Source organism: Lucilia cuprina, chromosome 2, assembly GCF_022045245.1.
Source record: "Lucilia cuprina isolate Lc7/37 chromosome 2, ASM2204524v1, whole genome shotgun sequence".
In the NCBI taxonomy this organism is placed as follows: domain Eukaryota; kingdom Metazoa; phylum Arthropoda; class Insecta; order Diptera; family Calliphoridae; genus Lucilia; species Lucilia cuprina.
The window spans coordinates 1,111,490-1,121,489 of NC_060950.1; the positions used below are offsets into that span (position 1 = coordinate 1,111,490).

At 26.2% G+C, this 10,000-nt stretch overlaps 1 protein-coding gene across 2 annotated transcripts in view; it reads right to left on the bottom strand.

The window, feature by feature from the left end:
* Window positions 1-10,000, bottom strand: part of LOC111683800 (protein O-mannosyl-transferase TMTC2) — a 96,043-nt gene that overhangs the window by 46,039 nt on the left and 40,004 nt on the right. For both annotated transcript variants that reach the window (XR_006940329.1, XM_023445908.2), the window contains exon 3: window positions 9,425-9,463. The gene's annotated coding sequence lies outside the window, so the exon portion shown is untranslated. The remainder of the gene's footprint in view (window positions 1-9,424; window positions 9,464-10,000) is intronic.

Here is a 10,000-nt window from a genome sequence, read left to right on the forward strand (position 1 = left end):
ATTTTCCCCAGGTAAATTTTGTACATTTTCTATTGAAAAACCACAAACGGAAAATGCCTTGGGTTGTACAAAAAATAAAATGTGTTAAAAAATATATTAAGAAAAAGTTGATGAAATTTTTTATAACAAGCAGAAAATTTTAGAAACACAAGGAAAATAAATTTAATATACATACTCGTACATACATGAAATCCGTTAAACAGCAATAGTTTAGCCTAAAAATACACGAAGCAGGAAAAAAAGCTGCAAACATATTGAATGATTAGAACTTTTAATAAGACAGAGAACGAAAAATTTAATTAAGGCAACCTGTCGCTTTTTTAGCAAACGTTTTTTAGCAAACGGAAGACGCAGCGGTTGTCATTATTGATGGTATTTGATATAGAAAAAATAAAGAAATGTTTTAGCCATGCAAAATATCATTTTGTACTTAGGATCCAAAAAAGACAAATGGGGAACTTCTACTTATTTTCAACCACTAACAACATTTACAGTAATGACACCACTGTCATATTTTATTTTAAAATAAAAACTCTTGTATACACTCAAACATATTTATTTACATGATCCAAAAATCTCCCTTACCGTCAGCTATTCAGTTACTGTTTCATATCCATTTGCTTTGTACTTAGTGTTAGTCAATACATACAGTTCGACATTTGTAACAATTTGGGATGTTGTTATAATGAAAACCGATTTTATCATAGAATCTATTTTCAATTTGGGGTTTATGGATTTGATTTTTATTTCAAAACTTATTTTTGAAAATAAAATGAAATTTTAAGAATAAATATATCAGATCAGGAATCTTACATTTCCCACTGTCTAAAATATATCAATATATTTATTTATTTATTTATTTATTTATTTATTTATTTACGTTAAACGAAATTGTAACAAAAAACGCTTCCAGAGACATCTGGCGTTCTGCGCTATGATACTCCCTGCTACATGTATTCATTCATGTATATTTAGACTTTTTCCAAAAGTCTCTGTAGATAAGTGTTATTTTTTTTGCAAAAGATACCAAATGAGACTGAACACAAGATGATGGCAAAAAAACTGTCATCAAATGATAAAAATGTGTCACGTAATCCCTCGAACATTATGTAACATATGATTACTTTTTTTACTACAAACGGATACATACATATGTAGATATACCTTTGAAGCACACAAACTGACAAAGAATCCAACTAATGTAGAAAGAGATGGAATTAAATCATATATATACCCAGCAGTTTAAGGTATTTTCGTAAACTCATAAATTTAGAAACCGTAATGAGATTTTGCTACTAAATTTACTACTTTAATATCTATAGATAAAACTGTTTAAAACCTTAAGATTAGAAAGGAACAATAGATATTTTATATAAATACTCGTCAATTCGTGCCATTTTTAGTCCATATCTCCCTGTAAACTGCTGGGCTATTGAGCTCATATATATGTTGGTTTTTTATGTGTCTTTGTATGAGAATGTGTGCAATAACGTTATGTACTATTATCCATAAGTATGTATATAAATATGTAAATGTGTGTATGTAGAAAGGTATGTAAAATAAATATTTTAATGTACATATGTGTGTACATATGTATACAGCTGGGTATTTATGCGCCTCTTTTTAACGTTTTTATCTTGGTTATTTTTTTTTTATAATTTTGATTATATATTTTAAATGATGTGTTAACATTAAACCAAAAATATGTATGGTATATGTAAGAGTGTTTTATATGTATATATACATATGTATGAGAGCAAGTGTTAATATTTGTTATCGGTTGAAATCTATCGTTAGACTTTATGAACTTTAAATGTTTGAAATTATAAAAATTAACAACCACATTATATATAAAGAAATAAGTAAAAAGATTGTTCTTGTACTGCCTTTTTATTCATCGACTGCAGATAATGTGGAATCATAAAGAATATTTTAATCTCTAAACAAGTTTTTTTAGCAAAATAAAAATAAATAAAACATTTTAAAATAAATCATTAATTATTAATTGAAGCTTTTAATTTAAATGATTTTCTACACTTACATAATCTTATATTAAAGACACATTTCAATTCATATTTATTTTATTAAAATAGTAAATCGATGGAAAGTGGCCTCCGATAGGTTAAAGTTCTGGATTTTGATAAAGTTTGCACCGTGGTTAGTAGTATGAGAATGAAGAAATAGCTATCTGTTCTCCTTCGGACAATTTTTGTTAGTTACAATAGATGAAAAGTTACACGCATTTAAATAATAACTGTAGGAATAAAATGTATAACTCTGACCCCATTTAAATCCGGCAGTTCTAGGCCGATAGAGCTAAAATTTTGTGTCAAGTCTTTAATCCAATAGTACTAACCTTAGTACAAATTTCGTCCAAATAGATTTTTTGAGTTAAGTCACTTGACATGAAATTCCCTATATATATAATAACTACCACAAACGGCAAACAGATGTTGCTGTATTCTAAAACTTAAATTTGAAAATTGGTTTTATATTTTCAGAAACATATATTCATACTCGTATCTGTATTCGCAATCTCGTTGCGCCTAGTAGAATCAATAAAGTCAAAAATATTTCCACACACATGAATATGAATGTTGCTGACACAAATACATTTAAACTTAACCCCCTTGTGTTTTTCAAAAGTCACTTAATTTATCGATTTACTCAAACAACAAACAGCAGCAGCTCCAATAAAAAAATACGAGCAACAAAATAAACAAACAACTAACAAATGAAAAGTTGTTTTTTTCTTGTCCAAAAAGTAACGCATTTAGCTTAAATATTTTAAATGAAATGATTTGTGTGAGATTTTGCCTTTGCTGCAGTATAAATGTGTGAGTATGTATGGGTATTGCAAACAACTTATAAACATTAATTAAAATGCTTGGTTGAAATTGAAATAAACAAATACAAATAAGTTCAAAAGATATACATACTATGTACATATAAATACAAAACTCTCACACATTCAAATTCTAACATTTATTCATTCACATACACATTCGTACAATCACAGCGAATTGCATTTTATATATATATTACGTATCACAACACAATAATGCTCTAACAAAACAGGACATTTTCCATATATGTTTAAAAGAATACATTTTATATATAGAGGGGTATGGGGTATAGATATGTGGTGGTGGAGAATTTGCACACTGAGTAGGAAACAGATCTGAAGTTTTCACCGATTAGTTTGGTACAAGGAATACTATTTATGTACTAAAGATGAGAAAAATGAAAAAACATTATTTTTGAAAAGGGCTCCCTACCAGCGATTGAAAATCTTGATTTCAATATGTAAACAAAAAATATATAAATAAATAAAATAAATAATTTCCCTCTTTCCCACCCCTTGAATCCGCGCCTGGACCAAACTATTGTTTTATAGGTATTTTTCAGTATAATATAAAAGTTATGACAATTTTGACACATAAAAAAACAAAATAAATCGCCTCTCTAACCACTTGATCCGGTATCCAATGTCCTAAGTCCTCAAAACATAAAAATAAATGCTAAGTCAATGTTATTATTATTATTAATGCTATTATAAACGCATTAATTAGTCATGTAATAGGAAATATCAATCATTTTGTACATCAACATTTAGGAAATAGAGTGTAGTTTGTAAAATCTCCAATTGAGTAAGAAATCATGGAATACTTTTTTAAAATAAAGTAAAACAAAAATGAAAATAAACTGATTTTCTTAAAGTGGGATGATATTGATATAAAACTTGTTATAAACATTGCTATACTGCTATTTTAAGCCAGTTGTGAGCTTTCGTTGGGGTAGGGTCAAATATTGCTGTATCCACATAAAATGTTGTAAATAGTGTTTGGGTCCCATGCAACTTGTTTATGTCAGATTTCATCTTATATGGCGCAAGGATCAAATAAAGTCCGATCTCCACCATTCTTTACTATATAATTTTTCAATACAAAAAAGAAAAAAAAAATAACTTGAAAAAAACAACATGTTTTTTTCTGTTTAATTTTTTTTCGAACAGCCGCTTGTATGAACCTGTACGAAAAAGAAAAGTGCTTAGTCTTAAGAAACCGCCATAAATATTCAACAGCGATATTAAAAGAGGAGAAATTTAAGAAAAAAACTACGTTTATAGATTTTAAAAATATGATATACAATAGAAGTTATGAAGTTTTTAGCTTCTCCTATAAAATTTTCAAAAGAGGACTTGTTACGTTTGCAACTAAGCTAACGGTTTCCTATCTTTTGTTTAACAATCAAATGTCTGTTTGAGAATCGATGTTTTCAAAAAACCGGTTCTCGAAAAACGAAAATATGCAAATAATATCAACATATTAACTTAATTCTGTGTGTAAAGACAAGCACACAGACAGACATATATACATTTTTATAACTAATGTTTAATCACTAACAGACCAGGAATGAGAGACAAAATACAATAGACATCAAGAACTTTGTATGCTTAATAGCTAGAACAGCAAAATTGTTGATTTTTTTGTGTTGTTGAAGCACAAAAATGGAAAAAGTAGAGGACGAAGGATGTGATGATGTGCTTTTGTTATGCATGACAATGTATTCAAGTGATGCTGTTCCTGCTACTTTTGAAATCTATATGATCAAATGTATATACACACATTTACAAAGAGACACTCCTGTTCAGACATTTAACAAATATGTAAGTTTGATCTACATGAATTTTCATTCTGCTTGTTACAACCTTTGCATGCGAATGCTACAATATTTCTATAGATGTATGAATGCATTTTTCAACATAAATTCATCTGCATATATTACATGTAAGTTAGCATTTTACATTTTCAACTATTGCAATATCATTTTATAATGAATGATAAAATGTATCTTTATTTTTTTCCCATGCAATACAATAAGAAAAATCTAAAATATAAAAAGAAAGAATTTCGTTGATTTGTTACCATTAGACTACTTTTTGGGTAAAATGTTTTGTCAAAAGAATACATTGTGGTAAATCGATTTTTGTCGTAAAATTGTACTGCATAAAAAAAGGATTCTGTTTTGGTTATATAACAAATTTTAGAATTGATTTAAGAATGGAACATAGTATGTATTGAATATTTTAAGAATATTTAAATGTTAAAGAAACAATGTGTGAGACTTTTAAAGTGTATAATCTTTACAAAGCTGTTATTTCGATTAATATTTTGTGGGTTTTTGTGTGATAATGCTAATTTTATTATTCTATGTTCTAGTAATGTATGTTTTATCAATAATATAGCAATAATATGGTTTATACCCTGTCACTTGATAAAATATTTCAAGCTTTAATAAAAGAACAACTTCACTGAACTAATTTTTTTAATGGTAATTATACCGGGTTTTTGGTACACATGTATGTGTAACATAATACATGAAATTCATATTGCTTAAATGTCATGCATGCGTCATGAAATTCGTACCTCATGCTGTATAAATTAACAAATTGTTTAACATTTTGCGGTTATTTTTTATGTTATATATTTATGTTATAAATTAAATTGAGTTTACAACAAAGTATTTAAATACATTGCTATACTTGCTTAACATTAATTGATTTAATCTATTTAAATATATTATTTAAATTATTTATTTGTTACAATACATGCATGTGTTTTAATTAACTTACCATTCAATGACTAATACGTACTGTATGCATTACTTAGAAGAAGTCTAGTAATAACTTACAAATAATAGTGTACATATGCACTTAATGTATAGTTCCGATATCATTAATGTTGTTTATTACAAAAGCGAAAAAGTATTTTATCAAATACTAGACGTAGTGTACACATTTATAGTTATCTTTTTTTCACTACTTACTAAATATCTTATTTGCACGCAATAGTATAGTAATGTTGTCCTAATTTACAAAAAAAGCCTCAATCTTTTCTACATCAACTTTTGTTATTGTATATATGAAAGGTTAAACAATTTTTAAATTTGTGTCGCCTCCAGCTTTTGATATTTAATAACAAGAAAATTTTCCATCATCGTTTTGAATTTCAAAACATATTGCTTTCGATTAATTTTGTAAATTTCTTGTAACAAATGTTGACAAAATTTGTTAAATCAAAAAAAGCACACATAAACATTTACCATGATCTGAATTCATTTACAAGGACATGCGTATGTTCAAGTAAAGCTAAAACAAGAGAAAACACAAAAATAAAAACATTAAATTTGAACATATTTATATAGCAAACAAGCATACATTTACTAAATTTTTAAAAGGACAAGGACACTTTTGATTTCATGCATGTGTTTGAAGCAACTCATTTTTTGCTATTTTTATTATTTTTTAATTTTTTCCCATTTTATTTCTTGCGGTTTGAACAAACATAAGTACATTAAAAATGTTCTTGTTGATGTCCAACATGACCAAACAAAACTAATATCTATTAAAAAGGTTTTTAATTATAGACCAATGAAAGAAGAACTTAAGAGATTGAAAAAATCAAGAAGAATTTCCTATTAACTTTAATAAAGAAAAACAGACATTCAAATAACCAAGTGACAGATAAAATAAAGTAATATGCATTTACATAAATGTCTCTATGTACATTTTACACTAATCTACATACAAATATATGTAAACAAATGAACAATGAGAAACGTAATTGGTCTCACATACATACCAGACATGGGGTGTAATCATTGCACAAAGTAATTCAATACATGATCAATTACAATTACTTGTAATGTGTAATTGAGAAATAAACAATTACAATTATTTGTAATTGAAGTATCAAATTAAAATTACTTGCAATTGTAATTCACAAAATACTACAAAATTACATGTTATTATAAGGAAATAAATTACCATAAGCGTTAAAAAAATATTAAAATGATGACTTTATATAACTATTTTGTAAATTTTTCATACAATTCGAACTCAAGAATTAGTGAAAAATTATATATACTAAACGTAAGAGTTTTAAGGATTTTAATATATAAAACAAATTGAATATAAATACCGGGTAGTAAGTTTTTAGATTTTAATTTCAAATTTAATAAACGTGATATAGAAATATTAAATATGAACACGACTCAAATTCAATTCTGAATAAAAATTCTAACGTTTACACTATCATATCAGAGTGTATGGACATAATAAATGAATATATATAATATGTATAAGCATATATGTATATTGTACGTACATATATTTACATTCTTATATACATACATTACCAGCATATTAATTAAGAATGTTTAAAACTATTTTATGTCCAAATCAACTGTAACAAGTGATGGAAAAAATAAATATTTTAAATCTGTGTTATGGTCATAGATACAAATATTTACAATGATACTACACACAGACACAATAAACATTCCCTTTCGGATTTTAATCAAGCTAATATTTTACAACTAGCTTCAAAACTAACTCAAAAATTATACAGAAATATACATACATATTAATGAAACTCATAACATATTTTTTAAACAATTTGTACTGAAAAAACAAGTAAGAGTATTATATTCGGCCATCAAATTTTGTGCCGTAGAAAAATTAAAATAAATCGCGTTTATTTGATATATGCTAAATTTTACCATTCGAAATTAATATAGACTTCAGATTTTCGAAATAGGGCTTTTAAGGAAATTTTTGTTGGTAAAAACTTGTTTATGATAAACTTCACCACTACACTGCTATTATGAATCCAGTTGTGAGTGCTAAATTAATTGTCTAAAGGGGATAGTATCAATTATTTCATAACACTTGGTAGATAGATGTTGGCTTTATTGTTAGGTATGTCGAATTTCTTTGTTGTACTCAAATTTGCCAGTAAAAGTAGGGTCAATTATGGACTGATCCTCAGAAAATTTGACAGAGAGATTTTTTTTGTAAAAAATTTATTTATCTCGAATTTCATCGGTAGATTCAATTATGAAACATATCTGTGTAGAATGTCTTTGCTGTACTCGTTTTTTTCATACAGTAAGGAGAGTTAAAATGTTTTTTGGGGGTCTTATATGGAGGATCTATCCTCGTACTATTTGGCAGAGAGATTTTGTTTTGTAAGAGACTTATTTATATCGAATTTAATCACTTTTCGGAATAAAAAATATTTATTCCGAATTTTACCGCTATATATACCTCTTTTTGAAAATGATGTGCGTTAAAGTCATAGGGGAAAATTAAGTGCTAAATATTAAAAAAGTTTCGTTCTTGAGTTAAAAAATATCGATTTTGATAGATTCCACTCGCATTCCATTATGGGACTATAAAGCCCTTCAAATAAATTGTATAAGCTTTCTTTTAAGTAAAAGTGTCCAAAATTCCCCATTGTATGTGCCTAATAAACATACATTCCAAGCGTTTACAAATAAGAAAGTAGATCTGTATAGATATTTATATAAATATATGAATAGTATATTTTACTGTGTTTGGCCATCAGGCATTTAAGTAAATCTGTTGCAAGGAGTTTAAATTTCAAAGTATTATGAATTTTTTCTTTTGAGACATCTCAGTTTTATCTATTTTTGTATTTACACAAGTCTCCTTTTAATCTGTACTAACAAACACACTTACACATAAACAGAATGTATGTATGCACATCCTTTGGACAACATGTACAATAATGTAATCATTTGCACACAATATTAAATGTTTACCTAAATACATTCAAGTAAACATTTTCATTCAAATGTACATATGTACATGTAAGTGTGTATATATTTTTTTAGGTATATATGTATAATACATCTTACATTTATGTTTATATACAGATATTTATTTATATGTATATTCATATTTTGTACAACGACGATTGTGAAATTGATGTTAGTGATTTTCATTTTAATTTCTTAAAGTTTATTAATTTTTCTATTAAAATCTTAATATAAACATTTGCTTAAATAAAAGTAATAAATATTTGTTTGCCTATGTATACGTGTGTTTATTTATGGTTTATGGAAAATCGTTAGAAAATATTATTTAATGTTGAGAAATACTTTAATTTCATGTTATTTTATTTATGGAAGTATTTCATTTAAATTAATTGTTTTGTACTTTTTTTCTCTCATTTTTTTAATTCCTAAAGATATTTGCTTGACTTGTGTATAGATTTATAAACTATTATAATATTTGTTAAACAATTTATTTTAGTTATTAATTAAAATTTGATATCAGGTGTTTGACGAGATGTCTAACACTACTGTTGCCAGAATAAAATAATTTTAATATTAAAAAATTTAAATTTAGCATTTAAACTAGATTACTATTGGTGCATATAATTGAAATTACGTTTATCTTAATTAAAGAAAATATTTATGAAATTTGTATGAATCTCCTTGTAAAGTCAAATTTTTTTTTAAATAATAAATAATATTCTGAAATCGTTCTTTCCAAAATATTAGTTTTTAAATTTCTTCATTAACATCTAAAAAATTGTTTAACATATTTACTTACATTGGGATCAATAGGCTTAAACGTGTTTAACATTAGTATCTGTAAGAAAAAAGACAGGAAAATTTTTTTAACAATATAAACATTATTTGAGAAAATATAAATCTGTCAATAACATTTTATATGAGAACATTTGATACGAACTAAATACAACGAAATAAACACCGTTCTCATATAAATGCATTTTTTCCAGACCGCGGATCCGCGGGAGGAATGGTAAAATCACACCACCCCCCAATACCGAAAAATTTTCATACAAAATATAAAAATAAGGAAAAAAGAAAATAACGGCAAATAAGTTTTCAATACTTATTGTTAATAAAATTTTTAAAATTTTAATAAAAACGGAACATTTTTTATTACTTAAACAATTAGTTTTTCTTAAATTATACCAGTCTTCAATAACATATAAAACAGAACAATATTTTAATGTTTTAAAACGCACATTAATCTACATCAGCTCAATTCATTAGCCTTTTTATTTTCTGTAACATATTTTCCTTTCGATTTTTCAAATTTACACACCAGCACAAACAGGTACAATGTTCATTTTACTGTTATAAAATGCAACAACTATAA